Here is a 10,010-nt window from a genome sequence, read left to right on the forward strand (position 1 = left end):
GGCAGCCTGGATTCTTACAAAATAAAGAAGATAGATACGATTATTTCTGCCTTGATCAAATTGTAATGGTGTAAGCCCCGAAAAAGAAGTGACACTGGCAATCTGCAGATGATTTTGCTTGTTTTTACCTAAACCAGTAGGTTGCATTAGTTATGACACTAGCTGGGGTATAAACTGAAAGCAGCGTCCTCTTTAAATTTCACAAGTTGAGGCTACAGTCATCTCTTGTTTTGATTACCTGTTGTAGTAATTTAAGTGATGGAATGATTTGAAACTGCTGATTTAATCTTAATTGCAATCTTCATTTAATCATCACAATTTTCTCTTATCTTAGTGGTATTTTTATTTATGTGTATATTTGCTTGTTTCCTCTTTAAAATAAAACCCATGAGAGTGGGCCTGATTTAGTTCAAAGACTATTTTATGAATTTTACCTGTTTTTTCTAATGATTTAACAACCATTGCCATCCAGAGGGTGTGGGACAGTGCAAACCTCATAAAGTTCAATAAGGCCAAGTGAAAGGCCTTGCACCTGGGTAGAGGCAATTCCAAGCACAACTATGGGCTGGGCAGAGGATGGATTCAAAGCAGCTCTAAGGAGAAGAACTTGGGGGCGTCGATTGACAAGAAGCTCAGCGTGAGCTGGCAGTGGGTGCTTGCAGCCCATAAAACCAAATGAGTCCTGGGCTGCACCAAAAGGAGGATGGCCAGCAGGTACAGAGAGGTGATTCCTCCCCTCAGCTCCACTCTGATAAGACCCCAATTGGAGTACTGCATCCAGGTTGCGTTGAAGGTCTGGGGCCCCCAATGCAAGAAAGACATGGACCTGTTGGAGCGAGTCCAGGGGATGGCCATAAAGATGATCAGAGAGATGGAGCACCCCTCCTATGAAGACAGGCTGAGAGAGTTGGGCTTGTTCAGCCTGGAGAAGAGAAGGCTCTGGGGAGACGTTATAGCAACCTTCCAGTACCTAAAGGGGTCCTACAAGAAATCTGGAGAGGGACTTCTGACAAGGGCATGTACTGGTGGAACAAGGGGTAATGGCTTTAAACTAAGAGAGGGTAGATTTAGGTTAGATATTAGGAAGAAATTCTTTACAGTAAGGGTGGTGAGGAACAGGGACAGGTTGCCCTGAGAAGCTGTGGCTGCCCCATCCCTGGAAGTGTTCAAGCCCAGGTTTGATGGGGCTTTGAGCGACCTGGTCTAGTGAAAGGTATCCCTGCCCATGGCAGGGGGGTTGGAACTACATGATCTTTAATGTCCCTTCCAACCAAACCGTTCTACGATTCTATGATAAGATAAATTACTTAAATACTACATCTTCATTAGTAGTAATAAATCAGAGAGTGCCAGGAAATATTCCTGGGCGTTGGAGTCTGTCATCTGTTCTGATGGTTTTATAAGGCCATCCCCAGACAAGACTTGACCCAAGACAATCCACACTTCCAAGGCACTGTTTAGGAAGTAGAAGAGGCCATTTGCATAAGGGTTAGAGCATTTAGTAGTATGAACATAGTACATGCCTTATTAGTTTAGGTCAGTGTCAAGCAGTTCCAGGTGTGTCTAATTTACTGGGTGTAGTCAGAGACAGCAGAGCTGGGTCTGGAACCTGCCTCTCCTTTTTGCCTCCCACATAAGCACCTTAATAGCTGCACTGAAGACCTGATTAATCCCACGCTTGACCAAGTTCTAATGAATATTCAATCTCTCATTTCATACACACACAGGTAAATGTAATACAGCATTATAACTCAGCTTTAACTGCTAGAGGAAGGATGCCAGTTGAGAATGTAGGATTGGAAAAGGTAAAGCTAAGGAACTCCATGCACAAGTAGATCCCTTACGTTGGCAGACAACGGATGATTTCTTCCTCAAGCCATCCTATGTAAATAATCTAAGCACCTGACTGCAAAACAAGTAGAGGAATTGATAGTTCAGCTCTGGGATCCCCAACATAAGAAGGGCATGGACCTGCTCGAACGAGTCTAGGGAAGGGTCATGAGGATGACCAAAGGACTGGAGCACCTCACCTATGAAAACAGGCTGAGAGAATTGGGCTTGTTCAGCCTGGAGAAGGGAAGGCTCTGGGGAGACGTTATAGCAACCTTCCAGAACCTAAAGGGGTCCTTCACGAAAGGAATGTAGTGATAGGACAAGAGGGAATGGCTTTAAACTGAAAAAGGGTAGATTTAGATTAGATATTAGGAAGAAATTTTTTACTATGAGGGTGGTGAGACACTGGAAGAGGTTGCCCTGAGAAGCTGTGGCTGCCCCATCCCTGGAAGTGTTCAAGGCCCAAGGGGTAATGGCTTTAAACTGGAAAAGGGTAGATTTACATTAGATAGTAGGGGGAAATTCTTTACTCTGAGGGTTGGAAGAGGTTTCCCAGAGAAGGTGTGGATGCCCCATCCATGGAAATGTTCAAAGCCAGGTTTGATGGGGCTTTGAGCAGCCTCATCTCATCATAGTAGAAGGTATCCTTGTCCATGGCAGGGGGTTGGAACCAGATGATCTTTAGGATCACCCAGTCTATGATTCTATGATTCTACGATAATATTACTATCATGGACTGTTCCTTCATTTCTTATAGATAAGGGGGGTTACAGATAGTGCATTGCACTGAATAAAATACTATGCTGATGGAGAAGGAAGGGGTGTGAGAAAGGATGAATGAATCTGTAAGAGGACATGGAAACACGCATGACAAAAAGAAGTGGTCAGACCTTTAGGGCAGCCAATGAAGAAGCTCATTTCCAGCTCAAGATTACAATACAGCATAAACAATCCTGTATATATATGATGAGCACTTATGAGGCAGGAGATGACAGTGGTATAGGAACTAGACACAGGTACCTGGAGAAGTAAGTGCTTCAAGGGGAGGTCAGGCCAAATGCCCTCAGCTCTCAAAATAAAATTTATAGTGAGAGTGCTGGGGAGGTAGAGGACATAAAGATCTCAAAATGGAGGTTTAGTGATGAAGAGAGATGATGTGCAGCTTAATAGTACTGTGAACCTCTGTACTACATATTAAAAAGGAATGCAAAAAGGGTATCAGAAGATCCATCCAGGCTGCTCAGTTTGGGACCACATGTCCCTGTTAATTGCATTTTACTTGAGCTGTAGAAGCAGTCATATTAAGGCTCACTTTCTGCATCTGATGATTCGGGCTTTATGTAAAGCCTCTACACTTTATTATCAGCCCAGCAACAGAGTCCAAACAAACAACAAGAAATACATGCCTCAGTATTTGTATGCTGAAATATAGCTACGTAAAACGGATGCTAATCAATGTCACCATTTAAAATTACCTTTTATGCTTCAAAAATATTTTATAATCAATTTGGTATATATAACTTGTATTTTAAAGTATGATATATTCTGAAATATATGGAACAAAAATAACTATCTCAGTGACTTCAGTCAAAGTTAATTAAGGGGAAAAAGATCAAAATCTACTCAATGAAAGTACCAAGAGATGTGAAAGTTTTAATAAAAGATGCATGGTCACACTGAGATCTTTGAGGGTTTTGTTTCTGTCTGTATAAGAAAAATATCACCAAATTGATGACTCAAACTGAAAAATAATATTCTGATTCTATGCTTATTTTGCTTGATTGTTGTATCATTAGAAAACAGAGAGAGAGAACTGTATATGCTGATCTGTAGAAGGAAAAAAAATCAGAACTCTGAGGTTATATTCATTTATGCTCTTTAGTTACCCTCTAGTTGTGGAGGAAAAAGAGAAGCTCCTGTAACTTCCCTGTCACACATCTCTCACCATAAGAAATGGTATCCATAAAGCTTGTACTTAGAGCTTAAGCCTCATTTAATGGACTTAGTCTCATGCAAAAATACTCTGAATAAATAAGAATGGATAACAGGGCAGAGGCACTTGCACTTTTGAGAAAACTGTTCATCAGGGGAGGAGAAAGACTTGACATCATTATTACACCATCTTGTCTTGAGGCTTCTATCTCATTAAGAAGGGACCTCCTTGAAGGAGCTGACTGGAAGATGTGGATCATTTTTTCACTTGACTCATGTCAGCACCTTCTAGGCAAACTCAAAGCCTATGTGCATGCATATTATTTGTCCCCTTTTTTTCCTATAGCTGTTGCAAAATTCATTTTTTTCTGAAATTATTATCCAAAGTGTTGTGGGGGGGGGGTGGAGGGGGAAGGTGGGGAGAGGGAGGAGAGGAGGAAGATTTTCTCAGCCTCTGGTGTTTCATCTGTCTATCAGTGCCCCAGGAAAGCCAAGACCCTTGTGCTGGACGAGTCTGTCAGCATCCTGTCATAGAGACACTTCTCTGACCAGTCCTGCTGGATTGGAGGGCAATTCGACTGACTTGCTCAGGAAAATGTGCCAACAGCATAAGGGGGACCCCTCAGTGGGCCTTTCCAATTTATACGAATATGTTTCCTGCTGCTGGCAACTGTGCCCATGAAGGACTAACAGTTTACGGAATAACACTCTTTATTAATGCAAAATTGTGACAAATTAAGGTTCAGAGATTGCCAGTGATAGGGACTGTCAGAAAAAACAAGCTTGAAGTGATACACATCCAGACTCTAATCAATAACTAATAACAGCTAGCGTTAGTTATTTAGTGCTCATAAAATAAAGTTTTTATCCAACAGGTGTCCCTATGGGGGAGAAGACAGGTTCAGCCCGTTGACTGATCCCAGAAGTTATGATGGAGTCTACCCTGCTTTCCCTTTCCTAATTTCACATATTTATACAATTTGATTCAGGTTAGTAACTCCCTGTAACCTTCCTACCATGTACGGAGTGGTCAGTAAATTTGCATAAGGTTACATAATTTTCTTTGAAAGGACATCCTAGTCATGTTTTGCTGATGTGTGAAGCCATATGTTGATGATGTCCATGTGCTTCCAGGATGTACCAGGCTTCAAGGATAGTCTTTCCTGATTAAGCCCTGTTTCATAATCCACTTACACAGGGCAAAGCCTCCTCACCCACTACCAGTTCTTTGTTTGTCAGCGTTGCTCATCCTGCCCTTGTAGGAGGCCCTTGTATCTGTCCAGGCTTTTCCATAGTAACACAGGTTTCAGTTTTTTAACTATATGACTATGGAGCTTGAGTGACTCTAGTCATACACGCTTTGTTACTGATGGGTACAAAATTCTCTTACTTTGCTTTCAAAAATACAAATATAGTTTCCTTGTTTGGCACTGCTTTTGGCAGTGGTTTACCAGTATATGGTGCCTTCAAGTTTCTGCTCCTGTAGGGATTAAAACAGAGCCTGGCTGCAGGGCCGTTGCTCCACTCTACCCTCTGTTCAATTTCTCTTAGCATATGTCAAGGTTGCAGGGCTGCCTGGGGAGCTATCACCACGTAGGTTCCGTGCATGCCAACCTCATCCCATCCTGGAAGTAGCAGCTGCATTTTACTCTAAGGTTTCCTTAATGTTATAATGTGACTTTGGGGGATTGGGAGGAGGTGGTCTCTAATTTCCCCCATTTTCCCGCACCAAGCTACTGTTGTTTTCATACAAATAAATTGTTTCATGATTTCTATTAACGCTGATAACACCGATGTTTTTAGTTGTTGCTAAGTAATGTTTACTCTGACCAAGGACTTTCCCAGTCTCATGCTTTGCCAGGGAGGAGGGAAAGCCGGGAGGAAGCAGAGACAGGACACCTGACCCAAACTGGCCAAAGGGGTATTCCATACCATGGCACATCATGCCCAGTATATAAACCGGGGGGGAGTTACCCGGAAGACCCAGATCACTGCTCGTGTCGGGCTCGGTATCGGTCGGCGGGTGGTGAGCAATTCTATCCTTTCCCCTTGTTATTTCACTAATCATTATTATCATTGGTGGTAGCACTAGTGGTTTTGTATTATACCTTACTTACTGGACTGCTCTTATCTCAACCCATGGGAGTTACATTCTTCCGATTCTCCTCCCCATCCCTCCGGGAGCCGGGGGAGGAAGAAGGCGGGGAGTGAGCGAGCGGCTGTGTGGTTCCGAGTTACCAGCTGGGCTCAAACCACGACAGTAAGCTATTCCAGACAAGGCAATAAATCAAAGTCAGAGCTTAAAACCTCAAACTATCACAGCTTACTGTCTGTTTGTTGTTGCTTTCCTCTCTCCCTTTAATTATCAAAAGTATTTCAGCCCTCTTCCTTTCTTTGGTGCTTACAACCTAATTTTTATGCCATTTCATAACTTACTATGAGTACTTACTACATATTACTTTCTGTAATCTTTCATCTTTAGGTTGTAGAGAGGACTTCTGAGACTTCGGGGTTTTTTTATTAGTTTACAATAATGAGAACAGATTTTTTATGATGTGAAGCCAATAAAGATCTGGGATTCCTTTGCAGTTTGTTGTAGAGCATGCATAAGAGTGCAGAGTACATCGTAATGTCGACTTAGGACACACAAAGTGATTAATGTGTGCAAATAAAGTAATATTTTGATACTTATTCATCACTTCTGTTGTTCCAAAGTATGAAAAACTGCGACTAGAATACCAATAGGAGGTAGCTTGAAGAGAGAATAAGAAACTTTTTAAAAAGTAGTTCTGGGCACTGCTGTCTAGAAAGTTTCAGGGAACTGTGGTAGAAGGTAGGAAATTTTCGTCAGAGATCCTCATATAGAAAACTCAATGCCAAGTTTTTACCCTTTACAGAAGATGGTGTAGGAGAGCAGCTATTGCTAAGTTTATGTTCCTGCTAGTTCCTTGTTCTGAGCAGTCTCTAGAGGCACTCAGTACTCTGGTAAAGCTGTCCCATGTTTCTGGAAGATCCATATCATGGTGACAGACAGATAAACCAGAGAAATTTAAGGTAAGAGCTGTGCTGCACTAGGTGGTAAGTTTGGAAGAGAGCTGTAATATTCCTCTTTCTGCTGCTTTTGCCTGTTTGAGTCTCAGAGCCAACTGGATTTATTATTGAACTGTGACTTTAACAGTTTTAAGAAACATGCAAAACCAACATCATAAATTTATCATATATGGCTTACCTTTTTTTTCAATATGTAGATATGAAAGTTAAGTTAGAGCACTGCACAGAGTCTAGAAAGAACATCTCAGTTCACCAAGCACTGAACAAAATAGATATATCCTTAGCCTCCTAGTCCATGGGAAAAATTATATTACTCTATTTTGGGTTTAAGGATGTGGTACATTTGGGGCAGCAGAGTGTTATTGCAGTTGCTGGTGCCATCCGCTACCTTTCAACGTATCTAGGTAGGATATTTCCAGGTGGGGCAATCTGGGTATAGAATGACTGGCAGATGCACCTATATTAACCATGTCTTTTAGAACTTAAAATTTTACTTTAAAAATGTAACTTTTTTTTTTTTTCCCCATCCATGTTCTGCTACCAGTTCAGGCCTTGTATTCTACCTCTGAAGATTACGTAAAATCAGACAACTCAGAGATTATTAATTCCTTTCTGTTTGGAGATATCCATGCTTATACTTGCTTACAGACTCATACTTTATAAATTGTATACTATATAGCCACAGTAAAATTTTCCGTCAAACAATACTTACTAAAACCTGGAAACGAAAAAGAGCTGAAGGGTCTGTGAAGTCAATCTTATTTCCTTGGAAGAAAATTGCAAATTTCTCTTCAGCAGGATTTAGTAACCCTAAAAATCCTAGTTTTGAAATATATGTAGTATTAATTTTTAAACTGTAGTGACATGAAAAATATACTATTACAAATGGAAGACATTCCTATGAAGCTCTTTAATGCATTGCAGATTATGACTATGTACATATACAGAAATCTATTCAAAATTTTAAGCTACATTACATTTTTCATTACTTTTGTTTATGTTTTAGACACAGTAGTTAATCTTGAAATGAGCTTCAATTCAGTTAGTATTCTGTAGTATACTACAGAATTTTAAATATACTGGTGGAAAGAAATGGGTTGGATATGTCTTTGGAATGCAACCTCAAAAAGGTAAGTGTACAGAACTGCAATTACAGTAATTTCTGTTATCGAGTATGACAATTTGAAAATAAGAATAGCTTATTTTATTATATAATAGCTTATTATTAAAGCAAGGTTTTCGTGAAGGGTAAAAATACAGGGAAAATTATCCTTTCTGCAGGAATAGTGATGAAACTTTGTATAGGAGTATATATGGAATAAATAAATAAAATAATGGAAAATTTTTTTGTTGTTGATGTTGAACTAAAAGGAAGACTGAATTACTTCAAGTAATTTGAGGAGTGGAGGGGAAATCACACAGTAGGGAAAATTATCCTTCCAAGTATCTTCCTGGATGCTCATAGCAAATGCTGCTATTTTGGAGGAATTCTTATTATTAGTGCTCTCTGAAAGATGTGTTGGCTACTTACTTTGATAAAACTGATTGTTTTTTTTCTAATCAGAATGTCATTTTCCTGTCATAACATTCGGACTCACTGAGTGGGTACTTCAGTTTTTTCTTCTCTTGTTCTATGGCAATCAACTGCTTACTTTGTCTCCCATCACTGATGTCTGTTAATTTGCTTAGATCATTGGTAATACCCCTTCTGAAGACTGTGGCTGTTCATTCTACTTTATCAATGCAGCAGTTCAGACACCATGCTGCATTTACTGTACGCATTGTAATGCATTCAGTTTCTTTAGTTTCTTACAGGTAGTAGTTCAAACACAGATCTGAATTGAAGTGCATGATCATTTATTATGGCTCTATCCACTCTTTTTTCCATGACTGCAAATGAAAGGAGTCCATTTGTAAAAAGGGACTGTTAAATGTTTTAAAACATTTACATGTCCTCTATTAAAATCATTTTCCTGAGGTTTAGAAAAATATAGCTACAATTTTCATTTTATCATGACTTCTCACTTTTCTGGTTGTGTTTCTTGTTTACATACAGGTGTTTACACATAGGAAAGGCTCTTTGACTCTATTTTAATTTTGGCAAATGAGAAGAAGAGAATAGTGAAATCTATATAGAAAGGTCATTTGCAAATTTTTCTTCTGGTCTGTTAATGTGTGTTGTTGTAAAATTGGGTAGCATTCCTTACTGTTATGCATACTGGATAGGACAGTCATTATTACTGTATCATCATATTTGATGTTAAAGATCCTTCTTATGGCATGGCAAACTAGGCACAGACCAGCAACTGAATTGTACTAGAAAGGTGTCAGAAGAAAGAGAGACGTGTTTTGATGGAGCACTGGATTGTGATTGAGTGTCTGCGTTATATGGTACTTCACTTTAGCAACAGTTGCCTTGGATAAAAAGTGACAAGTCTCATTAGACAGGCTTTAAGCAGGTAGGACAAAATACAAAATCTTTTCCTTGGTTGTAACGTAGCACGTACTTCAGTCAGAAGCGTTCTGCTGCAAGATAGGACAAATAAGAAATGCATAACATGCTGTGGAATAGATCATCACTGCTTATCATTGTAGCCAAGATCTTACTAGGATTTGAAAAAAAGATTAGACATTTATATGGATGAGAACATCCACAGAGCTTTCAGATAAAATTAGAAAGAGCTATAATCCCTTATGCTTCAAACAAATACCATGCTCTAATTGATGGGGAACTAAAAAAACTTTCTTTAAGATCAGATGACTCCATTTCTTACGACTATTCTAATTCTGTATTTCTCTGAGGGTGGGATCCTGGCCACTCTCAGAGAGAAGATACCAGACTGGGTGTATTTATGATTACATGTGCACATACTGGCAATTTACAAGTGTACAATAAATAGCATGTGACACACACACGCTAAAATATACATGAATAAATCAAACCATAGCAGTGGAGTATCAGCATCATGGTGTATGATGTAAACAAACAGTTGAAAGATTAGATACCTTCAAGATAGCTTGATAATAATATCTGTGTATTTCTAAATTTTCTTTGCCATTTCCATCAATTTAGGAGTTTAGTGGCTTTTATTCACTTCACACTCACACTATTAAGGAGAATGTGACACAATAAACACTGAATGTTCTCCTGGAACCAGTTAATAGAGGAACTACACCACACACTTTAAAACAAT

Source organism: Strigops habroptila, chromosome 1, assembly GCF_004027225.2.
Source record: "Strigops habroptila isolate Jane chromosome 1, bStrHab1.2.pri, whole genome shotgun sequence".
Classification (NCBI taxonomy): Eukaryota; Metazoa; Chordata; class Aves; order Psittaciformes; family Psittacidae; genus Strigops; species Strigops habroptila.